The 16,087-nt window shown below is 37.5% G+C and overlaps 1 protein-coding gene across 2 annotated transcripts in view; it reads right to left on the bottom strand.

The window, feature by feature from the left end:
• Positions 1 to 16,087, bottom strand: part of LOC102830049 (fibroblast growth factor 14-like) — a 978,820-nt gene that overhangs the window by 201,266 nt on the left and 761,467 nt on the right. The window lies entirely within an intron of this gene.

Raw genomic sequence — 16,087 nt, forward strand, 5'->3', positions numbered from 1 at the left:
AGCCTCAAACCACCAAACTTGTGGTTTGCAGTCCTGTGTTTATCCTGTGGAGGCTCCCTGACCCCCATACTTTGCTATAACTCAACTATAATTTATTTGACCTATATACTCCTTTCCTCTCCATTTTTCTTTCCTTCCTTCCTTCCTCGCTTCATCTTCTCTAGTCCTTTTTTAAAGTTAGGATTTCCCTGGGGCGGTTGGTTAATATAATGTGACATAGGCTAAATTCTAAATTTTGAAATTGCCACTATATATGGAAAAACACATTCACTCATACTATATTTTTAAAACAGGGTAACTTGGAGTAGTTTCCACTTGTTTGTGACATATGTTCAGCTTTAGGATGAGATAAAAAAATAATTTTTCTAAGAATGATTTTAAGGAAAGCAAAATCACCATGAGCAATCTAAAATACAAATGCTTACAAATCATACAATCATATATTTGTTTTTGAAATCATTTTTCATTTTTTAAATGGGGGAAAATTTTTGTTACATGTTAGGCATTTAATTATGCCTCCTCCCCCTCAAAAATGTGTTAAAATCTTAACAACAACAATGCCAGTGAACATTTGTTGTTGTTGTTAAGTGCCGTCGAGTCGGTTCCCACCCATAGCGACCCTGTACAGGGTTTCCGAGACTGTAAATCTTTATGGGAGCAGAAAGCCTCATCTTTCTCCCGCAGAGCAGCTGGCAGTTTCGAACTGCTGGCCTTAAGGTTCGCAGCCCGATTCATAACCACTACGCTACCAGAGGGTTTTATTTGTTAATTTAATAACAGGGTTTTATTGGTTAAGTTAATGAGGTCATATCAGTATAGGATGTGTCTTAAACCTAATGATTTTTAAGACAGAAAGACACAAAAAAAAGCTAGGACAAAGGAGGGGACAGATACATCACAAGATGATCTCTAAGAATCAAGGAAAAGATGAAAGGAAACAAATCTTCCCACTTGTGGTGTTTCTATGATAGTGGCATTAAAAACATAATAAACACTAAATTTATTGTCTATCTTCACTTCCTTTTAGATATACATAAAGAGATTTGAGCATAAAAATTAGTGGATACTTGCAATATGTACCTACTTCAGCTAGGAGAGATTGTGTGCCGTGGGGCAAGGAAGTATGTGGGAACTGCAGGTATTTTCTGTGCAATTTTGATGTAAACCTAAAACTGCTCTATAAAGTGAAATGTAAAATAATGAAAAAAAGTAAAATAATAATATTGTTGTTGTTAGGTGCCTTCAAGTCAGTTCTGACTCATAGTAACCTCATGCATAACAGAATGAAATAATTCCCATTCCTGCCCCATCTTCATAATTTTGTTATATTTGACCCCATTGCTCCTACCATGGTGTCAATCCAACTCAATGGGGGTCTTGCTTGTTTTCACAGACCCTCCACTTTACCAAGCATGATGTCCTTCTCCAGAAACTGGCAGCATGTCCAAAGTATGTGAAACGAAGTCTCATCATTCTCATGTCTAAGAAGCACTCTGGCTGTACTTCTTCCTAGACAGACTTGTTTGTTCTTCTGGCAGTCCATGGTATTTGCAGTAATTTTCTCTAACACCATAATGCAAATGCATCAATTCTTCTAAGGTCTTCCTTATTCACTGTCCAACTTTCACATGCATATGAAGCTACTGAAAATACCATGGCTTGGATCAGGCATACTTAGTCCTCAAACTGATACTTTTACTTTTAAACCTCTTTTAAAAAGGTCTTTCATAGCAGATTTGTATAATATAATAAATTATTTGATATCTTGACTGCTGCTTTCATAAGTGTTGATCGTGGATATAAGCAAAATGAATCGTTGACCACATCAATCTTTCCCTATTTATCATGTTGTTATTTATTGGTTCAGTTGTGAGGATTTCTGTTTTCTTTACATTGAGGTGCAATCAACACTGAAGGCTGTGGTCTTTTATCTTTTGTTAGTAAGTGCTTGAAATATTTTAAGTCAGCTTTGCTTACAGCAAGTAAGGCTGTATCATCTGCATTTCACAATGGTTCATGAGCCTCCCTCGAATCCTGATGCCATGTTCATTTTGACATAATCTAACTTCTCAGATTATTTGTTCAGTATATAGAGATTGAATAAGTATGGTGAAAGAATATAGCCCTGATACATACCCTTTCCTGATTTTAAACAATTCAGTACCTACTAATTCTGTTCTAACCCCTGCCTCTTGGTCTATGGACAGGTTCCTCATGAGCACAAGTAAGTGTTCTTCATTCTTCACAATGTTATCCATAGTTTGTCATGATCCACACAGATGAAAGCCTTTGTATAGTCATTAAAACACAAGTAAACATCTTTCTGGTATTTTTTGCATTTAGCCACATTCCATATGACATCAGCAATGATATACCTAATTCCATAATGGGCTGTTGTTAAATGCCATGGATTTGGTTCTAACTCATAGAGACTGTGTATAGGGTTTCCAAAGCTTTGATTTTTTGAGTGAGCAGAAAGCCTCATCTTTCTCTGACAGCATGCTGGTAGACTTGAACTGCTTATTGTATGTGAAATTATAAAAAAACAAACCCTCATAGGTGCTCAGCCTTCTGCTCCATTGGACCTAACAAATCTAAGACAAGTTTATTACTGAGAACACCTGTCTATAGTCATCCACTGATGTCATCTTTAGTATGTTTTGTTTGGAATAAACCCTTGTATATATGAAGGCTTCTTTTCAGGAATGACACAGAAATCTGTGCTTGACAGCTATGTGGTTGGGAGGCAATTCTGCTTCCTAGAGACTAGTTGGCAGGAATTATGAGTCCCAGATGTAGCTCAAGCTCTGTCACTAATTACTTGTGTGAACTAGGGGAATTCATTTACTTCTCTGTGACATGACACCCTCATTCATGACAGGAGGATACTGGAAAATGTGATAACCAAAAGCTCTGACAACTGCAGAGCATTTCAAATTAAGCATATAAATTAGAATTTTATTAATTAGGTTCCCTAGCAGAGAAGGGAAACAAAAATATTCATGGGATTTATGGGGAGCAAACATGAAGAAGTCAGAGTAGGAGGAATGGTCAAATGGTCAAATTAATTATCTAAATGCAGTAGGAGAAAAATTAAACTTAATTTAAAATGAATATATATTTTTTTAATATTATAAATCTAAGCATATAACCTGATACATTTTAGCTCAGCCTGAAATATAAAATTTTGTTATGATATTTCTTTTCTTCACTGTATTACATTTGTACCTTTCTATAAAAAGCAGAGTTTCAGTCATTCAATCATGGTCTTTAATATGGTTCTGAGCCCTACTTTAATGATTTGAGCCCTACTCAATGTTTCAATTATTAACATGTAGAAAGTTAAATCAAACACACCATTTTAACTTAAATGGTATATAATTGAAATGGAGCACTTAGAATCTCCAAGGTGCTAAAATGGTGTTCAGTCTGGCCATAGCTAAATCTAGAAGGCCTGAGTGGCCATCCTGCCATCATAATACAATAGTTCTCTCTAAAAGTAATCACTTCTTCAATTAATAGTCAAATCCTACCCTGAGGACAATTGAACAAAGGACTATTGCAGATAAGAGAAAACCAACCCTGCATTTTTGCTAACCAACCACTGGGGAGATTAATGGTGCTGCTGGAGACTTTTGGCTAGGATGTGCAATAGGACATTGAATAAACAGACAATGGAGAATTCCTGAAGTCCCTCCGGCCCTACCTCATACCTGAAATCCCTATAAAAACTTCCCTCACCTTTTCCAAGGAGAGACAGCACTGGGCAAGTCTAGAGTAGAAGAACCCAGTCCTCTTCTTTATCTCTTCCTTATCTTCTTAATCATCACTAGCATGTAATGAGTCCTTGTCACATGGTAGGCATGTTTCTAGGTATGTTATAGATTTTTATACATTTCATATTCATAACTCTAATTATATACATTGAAAGATTTTGGAAAAAGAGTAAAGAGAGCCCAGATACTGAGCAATGTTTTGCAATGACACATCAGACAAGGAATGAATCTCTAAAATTAATAGAAAATTGCAACACCGCTATAAGGTAAAGACAAAGAATCCAATTAAAAATGGGCAAAGGACATGAACTCCACTAAGGAAGACATCGAGGTGACAAACAAACATATGAAGACATGTTTGCAATCATTAGTCACTGTAGTTGTTAAGTGCCTTGAGTTAGTTCCTACTCATAAAGGGAATTTGAGGAGCAGGTGTGGGCTTGAACTGCTGACACCAGCATTAAAAGCAAAGTTAAACAAACAGAAAATAACAAATGATTTTGAGGGTGTGGTGAGACTGGGACCCTCCTACATGCTAGTTAGATTACAAAATTATGCAAAAACTGTGAAAAACAATATGGCACTTACTCAAAAATTTGGAAATAGCAATATTGTATCACCCAGCAATCCCTCTACTTGGTATATATCCTCAAGAAATAAAAACCATGATATGAGTATTTATTAAGCACTCCCATGTTCACTGCAAGATTGTTTGCCATAGCAAAAAGATGGACACAGTCTAAATGTCCATCAATGGAAGAATGGGTAAACAAACATTGGTAATAAACACAATGGAATACTACAAAATGTTGAAGTATTTCAGTAAGTCTGTGAAACACCTCAAAAATGGATGACCCTGGAGGACATTATGCTGCATGAAATTAGTCAATAGGGCAAGCATTGTAAGAGATGACGATTATAAAAACTCAAGAAAATTTTTTCATGCTAAAATAAACATTCTTAGATTGTTACCAGGGGTAGACAGAAGGGAGAACACTTCACTGGCTAGAGGATAGACACATGTGAACTCGGGTGATGGGGGAGGCACTATACAACAAGACAGGGTTTGGCAGCATGATGAAGACAGGTAAAGACACAGGGAAGGATGCAAGGGTTAAAGGGGACAAAATCAAATGATGTTTATACACAGCTCTGCAACAACGGTATTCTACAGGGAAATACATGGGCAGCTACACTTGGTCAGAGAGTGTGAGCATACCCACAAATACACAAAGGTAGAAGTTATTTTCTACAAGTATTTTTATAGTTTTGCTGTGAATACATCTATGAATGTGGTGGAGCATACAGGGGCAAAATTATGAAAACATTCTCTTGCTGTCAAATCAGTTCCAAACCATCATCAACTCTAGGTACAACAGAATGAAACACCATCAGTCCTACACCATCTTCACAATTGCTGCTATACTTGAACCCACTGCTGCCGCCATGATGCCAATGCATCTCAGTGGAATTCTCCCTATTTTTCACTGATCCTCCAACTAACAAAGCAGGAGGCCACAATTTGCTGGGTCTGGGGGCTCAAGACTATGGTCTCAGGGGACAAGAAGATCAAGTGGCATATCACAACTCCCAAAGACAACGCTCTACATTTTACTTTGGTGAGTAGCTACGGAAATCTTAAAAACTCATGAGATGTTATCTAAAGTGCAACTGTTGGTCTCTCCAAGTGCGCAGGAAAGAAGAGTGATGAAAATTGAAGACACTTGGAGTTCAATGAACCAATGAAACATGTGAATATCAATTTCCATGCCTCTGAGTCCAAAAGAACTAGATGGTACCCAGCTACAACTACCAGCTGCTCTGAAAGGAATCACATTATAAGCTCCTGGATAGCATGGGAGAAAACAAGAAATGAAACCCAAAATTATAAAAATGATAGGGCTTACTGGTCAGGTAAATACTGGAGGAACCTGAGACTATGTCCCTTCAGGTCTGGAACTGAACTTACCTTTGTGGCCCAATTCTCAGCCAGCCATGGGGGATAACAATATTAGCAAGGTATTCTCATCATGGAATCATTCCCAATTCAAGGTCAAAGGATATCGTTTACCTAAGGACAAAGTTCAGAAGGGTTGTGAAAGAGGGTGTACTAGAAATAGGAGTCACAGGGAGGAAGTAGGATAAATGTTCTTACAGAGAGGGGACTGCAATTACTGAGATGAAACAAAGTATTGTTGTTGTTGTTGTCAGGTGCCACCGAGTTGGAACCGACTCATAGCGACCCCATGCACAGCAGAACAAAACAATGTCCGATCCTGGGCCAACCTCACTACCGCTGCCACATTTGAGTCCATCAATGATGCCACCTGGCCAATCCATCTCGTTAGGGGTCTTCCTCTTTTTCTCTGACCCTCCACCTCACCCAGCATGACATCGTTCTCTAGCAACTGTTTCCTCTGGACAATATGTCCAAAGTATGAGAGACGAAGCTTAGCCATCCTGGCCTCCAAGGAGCACTCTGGCTGCACTTCTTCCAAAACAGATCTATTGGTGTTTACAGAAATGTAGAATATGTTTAATGTGAAACTAATGATATTCTCCGTAAACCTTTACTTGATTCTGTAAACCACTCAATTCACAATAGTTTGTTGTTGTTGTTAAGTCAATCAAGATAGCATCAAACAGTAACATTTTTGCTTACCCCCTAGTCTATATAATCATAATCTATGACCATGAATATGGGACAAGTACTTTGTATATATCAGAAAAATTTTCCAATCCCATGAAGTAGATGTGTTTGACAAAACAGGAAGTTAGGACTCAGAAAACCTCAACACATCTAATGTTACACAAACAATACTTGCAGGGCCTGGAATTCTTGATGTCAAACTCCTAGCTGTTTCCACTACCTGGTTCACCTTTCATATAGAAAGGACTCATGGTAATTAAGAAAACACACAAACAGAGGCTTTGTTTTCAAGAGCATATCATATGCTTTGTTGAATACAGAATCATTTGCTGCTGTTGTTGTTGTTAAGTGCTGTTGAATGGGTTCCAACTCATAGTGACTTAGTATAGGATTTCCTAGGTAGTTTATATCCCAGACAGCTGTGTGAAAACATATTCAGGTTCTTGATTACTTTCCTAAAGAACTGACCATCCCATTTAGGTCACCATTTAAGAATCAATGAAACAGAATTCATACACAATAAATACCTGTTGAATCAATGCTTGTATTTTTATTATTAATAATTTACTGATAACGGTGCCATAAAATTGGTTTTATACTTGGAAGTGAAATTTATTCAGAATATTCAGGGCTTAGCAACATCTGAGCCTAGTATGCAACAACATGATGGAAAATGTTCTGGTCTATTTATAGAGTCTCTTGTACCTTTAAGGAATATGCAGCATGGGTAGTGAAATCCAAAAAACTATGAGAGGTCTGTTGAATACTCAAGGTCCCTGGGTGGCTCTTGACTCTTAACCTAAAGGTGGGTGGTAAAAAACCTCCATCAGCACCATGGAGGAAAAACCTGGCAGTCTGCTTCTGTCAAAATAATAGCTAAGGAAATTCCAGGATCAGATTAACTCTGTAATACTTGTAGTTACCATGAGTGGCAATCAACTTTATGTCAATGGGTTATTTTCACTTTGCTGAACACCCAGTCATGGCCCTCTACTCTGTTTCTTCTAGTATATTCCCAAGATTCCTGTTACCCTATTACGTATTTTCCTGTTTTGTGGGAAGAGTCTGACTTTTTCACCTTTTTCACAAAGAGTGATGATCAACAGCCACCTAAGGAAGACTTTGCCAGTAGACCATGACCTTGAAAGTTTCTTTTCCAGTAAAAGTCATGATGGCAAACATTGTCAGATAAATGTTATACATAATACATTTAAAATCTGCCCACATGTTGTAACCTTCACCACTTTGTGGAAGTAAAAATTAAAGACTGATATTCAAATACATATCCTATATATTTAACCCTCCATGAAAAGGTATGGTATCTAAATTAACTTAATTTCACACTTAACATGACTTCTAAATGATTAATGTGCAGTGATGGTTCTATTTTTAATCCACTCACAAGCAATTCTTCATCTCTAGAATATTTGCTGTTTTACAGTATAACCTGAATCCATTATACAAAACATATCCTATCATTTTAACTATCTCTTCTCTATTGCAATATTCCTGGTTAGCTTCTCATTAAGCACTTGGCTGCTAACTCAAATGTCAGCATTTTGAAACCTCCAGATACTCGATGGTAGAAAAGACTTGGTGATCTGCTCACATAAAAATCTGTCTAGGAAATAGTTCTATCTATCACAGAGGGTCACAAATTAAATTACATTTAATTTCATTTTCAGATCTGACAAATATTTAAATTGTGTGAGCATTATTTTGAAAACTCTTGCATTTGAATGCAATGTGCAGTATATTGGAAATGTACTATTATATAGGGGACTTCATAAAGTTTGTGGGAATATGAAATTAAAAGATAATGAGCTTTTCAGTAACACCAGAGATGGAAGCACTGATGAGGACATGGAGAGATAGAGCAGCTGAAGACTCTAGACTCATCGAAACAAAAAAGCTGTGTGCTGGTGGCCAGGAGGCAGGTTTGCAGGATGTACCTTTTGGTTGTTTAAATGATTATATATTCCTGAGTATTTTTGTGTACAGCCCCCCAAAACAAACACACAAATTAAACAAACAGAAGGAATCAAAGCAAATACTGTTGAATGATGATGCACGAAGGAGACTATAATCACTGCAATGAAACGATGAGTGTAAAACCAAAGTTCTCCCATGTAAACTATCACTCAATTCACAATAAAAACTGTTTTAAAAAAAGATAATGGAATTTTTCCATGAAATACCTGAAGCCTTCTAGTACATTTGGAGTCCTTGACTGGCACAAACAACTAAGCATTTGGCTATTATCTGAATGACTGTCAGTTCAAATTCATCCAAAGGCACCTCAGGAGAAAACCTGAGAGATCTGCTTTGTAAACGTTATAGTCATTGAAAGAAAACCCTATGTAGTGCAGTTCTTCTCTACAGCAAATGGGGTCTCCATGAGTCAGAATCAACTTGATGGCAACTAGGAGGCCTGGTGTTATCCTGTAGGATCAGTACTGGACTCCTAACCTCAAGGTCAGCGGTTCAAACCCACCAGCTACTCCTTGGAAAACTTATAGAGGGTCTCTATGAGTCAAAACTGACTTTGCAGCACTTAACAAGAAGTCTGTCTTTATATGAGGGGGCTTCAAAGGTTCCTGGGGAAAATTCCTTTATTGCTAATTCTGTGTTTCCAAGAGCTTTTTGAAATGTCCTTGTGTGTGTGTGTTTGAAATGTCCTTGTGTGTACACATGTATATCCACACTCATCTGTCAGTCAGTTGTACTCTGGTGGCTTCTGTGTTGCTGTGATGATGGGACCTGTGTGACCAGTAATGTCACCCTGACAGACAGGTAACAGTGGCACTTCCAGACTAAGATGGACTAGGAAGAAGGAGCGGCAGACCATTTCTGAATGGATAGCTACTGAAAAACTTATGACTCATAGTGAAACACTGCCATATAAAGTGCCAGAAGATGAGACCCTCAGGTTGAAAGACACTCAAAATATGACTGGAGAAGGGATTCCTCCTCAAAGTAGAGTTGAGTGCAATGATTTGAATGAAGCAAACCTTTGAGATCTTCATTTGCTGATGTGGCACAACGCAAAATGAAAAGAAAGAGCTTCAAACATCCATTAATAATCAGAACATGGAATGCATGAAGTATGAATCTAGGAAAATTGGAAGTCACAAAAAATGAAATGGAACGGATAAAGATTTATATCCTAGGCATTGGTGAGTTGAAATAGACTGTCATTGGCCAATTTGAATTAGAAGATCATGTGGGTTAATGCACGAGACTGCAAAGTCATTTGAACTACAAGGTCAGTGGTTCAAGCTCACCAGTCACTCCTTGAAAACCCTATATGGGGTCGCTATGGGTCGGAACCGACTCGATGGCAATTAACAACAACAAATGGCTTACTATGCTGGAAACGTCAAATTGAATGAGCGATACAGGAAACATCCAGTGAAGAAGGTGGGAATATACAGAGTCACTGTACCAAAAGAAATTGGTTGATAATGAATCATTTTAGGAAGTAGCATATGATCAAGAACCAATGGTGTTGAATGAAGGAGTATAGGCTACACTGCGGGTATTGGCTAAAAACAGGACTTCAGAAACTGATGGAATACAAATTGAAATATTTCACCAAACTGATGCCAGCACCGGAGGTGCTCATTCACGCCAAGAAACCTGGAAGATAGCTACTGGGCCAACTGAACGGAAGATAACTTTATTTGTGCCCATTCCAAAGAAAGATGATCCAACAGAATGTGGAAATCATCAAACAATATCGCACGCAGGTATAATTTTGCAGAAGATAATTCAAAAATAGTTGCAGCAGTACATTGAGAAGGAGCTGCCACAAATTCAAGCCACATTCAGAATAGGTCGTGGAATGAAGAATGCCAGTGCTGATATTAGATGGATCTTGGGCAAAATTAGAGAACACCACAAAGATGTTTACTTGTGCTTTACTAATAACTGTGCAAAAGTATTCAGCTGTGTGAATTATGGCAAACTATACATAATGTAGCAAAGAATGAGCATCCCAGAACATTTCATTGTGCTCATGACGAACTTGTGCATGGACCATAAGGCAACAGTTCTAACAAAACAAGGGGATACTGGATGGTTTGTGCACCAGGGTTGTATGCTTTTCAATCAGCATATATATTGAAAAAGTAGGGTTAAAGCCTACAACCCTGGTGTACAAACCATCCAGCATCCCCCCTTGTTATGCCAGGATAACAATATGCCAGGAAGCTGGATTACATGAACAATTTAGCATCAGAATTAGAGGAGGACTCATTAAAAACCTGTGCAGATGACACAACCTCAGTTTCTAGAATTGAAGAGGATGTAAAATGCTTACTGATAAAGATCAAAGACTACAGCCTTCAGAATGGAATGCATGCCAATGTAAACAAAACAAAAATCCTCACATCTGGACCAATCGATAACATAACATCATGAGAAACAGGAAAAAGATTCCTGTTCTCAAAGACTTCATTTTGCTTGGATCAACAAATAACACTCATGGAAGCAGTAATTAATAAATCAAATGACATATTGGGCAAATCTGCTATAAGGGGACTCTGTGAAGTATTGAACAGATGTCACTTTGATGACTAAGACAGGCCTGACAGAAGTCACGGCATGTTTTAATCACCTCATATGCATGCAAAAGTAGGGCAATGAATAAGGAAGACCATGGAAGAATTGATGCATTTGAGTTATGGTATTGGCAAAGAATATTGAAAGTACCATGGACTGCTCCCAGGTATAATAATTTTATCCTTCAAAGATTTCTAAGAGTGTTCCTAGTGGAGAGGAAGAAGAGTACTAATTCATTCTCCGGTAATCCCGCATCTCATCACAGGCCAAACTCTGTAGCAGCAGTGGTAGAAACAGGAAGACCCTACTGCTTGCACCATGCCCATGAGGGTAGCTGCACAGCTGGTGGACTATGAATGGCGCCTAATGTATACAAGAGGATGTTTTCTGACCTAAAGTAATTAATTGCCACCATTCTGCTAGAATATAATCACAATATCTGACGATTAAAGAAAACATAATTGAGTGGTTCATGCAATTTTTAGACAGCATTTCAAATGTCATTATTATGTGATAAAAAGCCACTCAAATACTCTCAAGGTCACTCAGGGAGGTAATAATTCTGAGATGGATATTTTCTTCTTCCATCACACCAGCCAACCGATCGATCCTACTCTGTTATCTGTCTAAGAAAGGAATTACACATGTCTTTTATCACTGAGAACTTAAAAATAACAGGAGTTGCGATTGACAGAATTAGAGATCGTACAAACTATTCCTAAATACATAGATGATTTTCATAATACTTGACAAATGTGCATGCAGAAATAAAACTAATGATATCTAAATAAAAGTATCTACATGTATTTATCAAAACACTAACTGCTATGCCTCTGCCATGTTCGCTGTATGAGGGAGGTGATGTCTTGTTGGTTATTATTAAAGGATAATTACACACAGTGTTGTTGTTAGGTTCTGACTCATAACAATTCCATACACAATAGAACAAAACATTGCCCAGTCCTGTGCCACCCTCACAAGTGTTGTTATGTTTGAGTCCACTGCTACTAACATACACAATACACATATGAAAATATTTCTACTTTTCCCCAGTGGTAGCATACACATGGTGCCTGCAATCATTCCTTCTGGTTATATTGGATTACCTTTAACAAACTCCCTCTGAAGTGGAATGAACTGGAATAATTCACTAACACATTAAAAATCACTCTGGGTCTTTGTGTCCACTATATTTGCAAACTTTGGCATTATTCATTTAAAAAAAAAAAATAATTTGTGTGAATTTTTCTTACCATCATACTCTTAAACATCAATGATCCCATGTAACCAGTAATGCAATATGCCACTTTATTCAGAGTTAAAAATTATTTTACATCAACAGACGTTGCCAGGTAGGACACTGGCATCAGTAGAAAAGACCACTAAGTATTGAGGGAAAGGTTAGGTCATTGTAACATTCAACTGCTATATGCAGCTATTGTTGTTGTTAAATGCTATGGAGTCCGTTCTGACTTATAGCCACCCTGTGTAAGGTTTCTGAGGGGTGACTGGTGAGTTTGAACACGTGACATTACCATTCAAACCAACCTTTCGGTGCAGTGCATTATCCCACAGCACCACACCAGACCTTACACACTAATCATGTGCCAGATCTGCAAGGTTCCAAGAGACCCCTGGGTAAATCTCTCATTAAGAAAATGACTGGATTTTTTTATATTTGAAATTAAGTACCATAATGTGACTCCTCTCACTAAAACCTTTCCAAGTATCTATTGGGGGTGTAATGTCTAATGAAGTTATTATTGATAATATTTTAAAATAGCATTATACTTTGGACTTGATTTTTAATGGTTTGAATGGATTGCATGAGCATTAGTCTCTGTAACCCTGAGACCAAAAGAACTAGATGGTTCCCTGCTACAAGTAACAACTGCTCTGAAGGAGATCACATTAGAATGTCTTAGATACAGTAGAAGAAAAATGTGAATCAAAACTCAAATCACAAAGAATGTCAGGCTTACTGGCTAGATAGAGATTATAGAAACTGGAGACTATGATCCTTAGACACCCTTCAGGTTGAAAATGAACTCACCCCCAAAGAACAATTTTCAGTCAAACAATAAATAGGCATATGTTCTTATTGTTATTAAGTGCTGTCAAGTTGGTTCCGACTCATGAGGAGCGGGAGACAATAACACTAATGAGGCATACATACCTTAGAATACTCATGAGAATAAATGGACAGCATTTACCCAAAGGTAAAGTTCAAAAAGGTAGAAAAGAAGGAGATACGGAAACGGGCAACACAAGGAGGAAGGGGATAAATGATGTTACATCGCTGTTGTTGGGCCACCAAGTCGGTTCTGACTCATAGCAACCCTGTATAGGGTTTCCAAGAAGCAACTGGTGGGTTTGAACTGCCAACACCGTCACGTCAGGAGTTCAATGGTACGCTGAGGGGATTGTAATTAATGAAATTAAACAAAATGTGTATAAATTTTGAAGGTAAAACTGATGTTCTGCTTTGTAAATTTTCATACAATCCACAATAAAAGGTTAAAAAAGAGGATTTTTTTCATCTCTAAACCCTGGCTATTAGGAATGTTGTTGTTGTTGTTGTTATGTAATGTGGTCAATTCTGATCCATAACAAAGAGAAGCTGGTGAGCTTGAACCAGTGACTTTCCATTTCAAATCTATTTTGCAGTCCAGTGCATTAATCTACAGGGCCACACCAGGACTCCAGCTACTGGGCATAAAATAAATCAAATTAAGACTGACTTCTGCACTCAGAGAATCAATGCCGTGACTGGGTGGCTTCTGTATGTAAACCATCATGTATGATTGAAGCAATTGTGTTGCTCTTTTTCACCCCTTTGGTAGTTGATGCTGATACTGCATGAATGATGCAAAAAATTAATGAGAACTTTGTCTGCATTCAAATTCCTACAAGGTATTATTTCGTTTTTTTGTTTTTTTTTAAACAAACACAGGGGAACTATTGCCCTAGGTAATACTTCTGTTTACTGATTTCAATGTGCAAGTCTTCTCTTGAAATGTAATTTTAAATTAAATAAAAGCTCAGTGTTATTTCGCCTGGGTATACATTTGTCTTTGCTAAGTCTATAAAACAGTATTTCAAATGGCTTAAACTGCATTAGGAAAACAGCTAAACCATTGATTGCATCTGTGGTACAGTTTTTTAATAATTTCCTCCCTTATTTTGTGATATTTCACATTAGATTTTATATCTCTGTGGAGCTAGAGAGAGTGCCCACATCCTTTTCCCAAGGTAAAAGTTCTCTAGAGGATCTGAAAATTACTAAAATGTCATGGTTTTTTTTGTAAGTACTGATATTTCAATGGTTAAATGCACAGTTGCTAACTGAAGAGTCGATGGCTCACACTCAGTAGTGGCCTCATGAGAGAAAAGACTAGGGACTGTGCTCCTGTAGATTTCCCGATGACAACGAGTCAATTCCTACTAGGATCAGTTTGACTCTGTCCTCTAGGGTAACTAATGCTTTAGGATCCACACAACAGGTGGATCAATGACATTCATTAACATGCCAAGAGGGAGAATTTTATTTAATAACTATAGGGTTCATTATTAATATAAAATAATTTCCATTGCTCCTACTGAAAACATTAATTTATGGTGACAGTATAAGAAGTAGAATATTAAATGATGGTGCTGTTTTAAGTGCCATCAGATCAGTTCCTACTGAGAGTGACCCTGTACAGGATTTCTGAGGAGCACCTGGTGGGTAAAAGAATTGATTCTTTTGAGTTCTGGTGTTGGAGGAGAATATTGAAAGTGCCATGGACTGCCAAAAGAACCAATAGATCTGTGTTGGAAGAAGTGCTGCCAAAGTGCTCCAACTTTCTCCATCTAATGCTAAAAATCAGTTGACAATAGATGTGTGGATTTCTGGAATCTCAGTTCTATTCCATTGGTCTATGTGTTTATTGTTATACCATTACCAGATTGTTTGATTACTGTAGCTGTATAATATGTTTTAAACAGGAAGTGTGAGTCCTCCTGTTTAGTTTTTCTCATTTAATATATTTATTAAATATAAATATATATGCTATTTAGGGCCTCTTTTCATTCCATGTAAAGTTGAGGATTGCTTTTTCTATTTCTGTAAAGAAAGCTATTGGCATTTTGATTGGGATTGCATTGAATCTATGCATTGCTTTGGGTTGTACTGACATCTTAACAATATTAAGATCTTTCAATCCATGAAAATGAAACACCTTACCATTTATTTAAATCTTCTTTCATTTTATCTAGTTCTTGTTGTTAGGTGCCATTGAGTCAGTATCGACTTACAGCGAACTTATGCACAGCAGAACGAAACACTGCCTGATCCTGGGCCAACGTCACTACTGTTGCCACGTTTGAGTCCATCGATGCTGCCACTTGGCCAATCCATCTCGTTGGGGGTCTTCCTCTTTTTCTCTGACCCTCCACCTTACCAAACATGATATCCTTCTCCAGTGACTGGTCCCTCTTGACAATATGTCTGAAGCATGAGAGATGAAGTTTGGCCATCAATGTTTGGTCCTCAAGCTCTTTAAGCCGACATCTTTGCTCTTCAACACTTTAGAAAGCTCTTGTGCAGCAGATTTGATTTCTTGACTGCTGCATCCATGAGTGTTAATGGTTGATCCAAGAGGAATGAAGTCGTTGACAACTTCAATCTTTTCTCCACTGATAAGAATGTTGTTTATTGGTCCAGTGGTGAGGATTTTTGTTTTCTTTACATCTCCAGTACAAGATGAGAAATAACTATTTGAGTAGAAGTCATTTAAAACTTCACAGTTGAAAAATGCATATGCATATATAATAAGAACATATGCTTGTATTACTTTGCTGTATCAAGTTATAAAATGATGGTATTGAAAATGTGTGTTGGAAGAAGTAGTGGTGTCTACCAGCATTATTAATTATTTCAATATTGCTATTTAATATGGAGTGCTGTAGGACAGCACTGGACTGCTAACAGCAAGATCGGTGGTTCAAACCCAACAGATAAAAATATTGTTTATTGGTTCAGTGGTGAGGATTTTTGTTTTCTTTACATTGAGATGCAATCCATACTGAAGGCTGTGCTCTTTGATCTTCATCAGTA

The sequence above is a fragment of the Chrysochloris asiatica genome, unplaced genomic scaffold, assembly GCF_000296735.1.
Source record: "Chrysochloris asiatica unplaced genomic scaffold, ChrAsi1.0 scaffold00029, whole genome shotgun sequence".
Lineage (NCBI taxonomy): Eukaryota > Metazoa > Chordata > Mammalia > Afrosoricida > Chrysochloridae > Chrysochloris > Chrysochloris asiatica.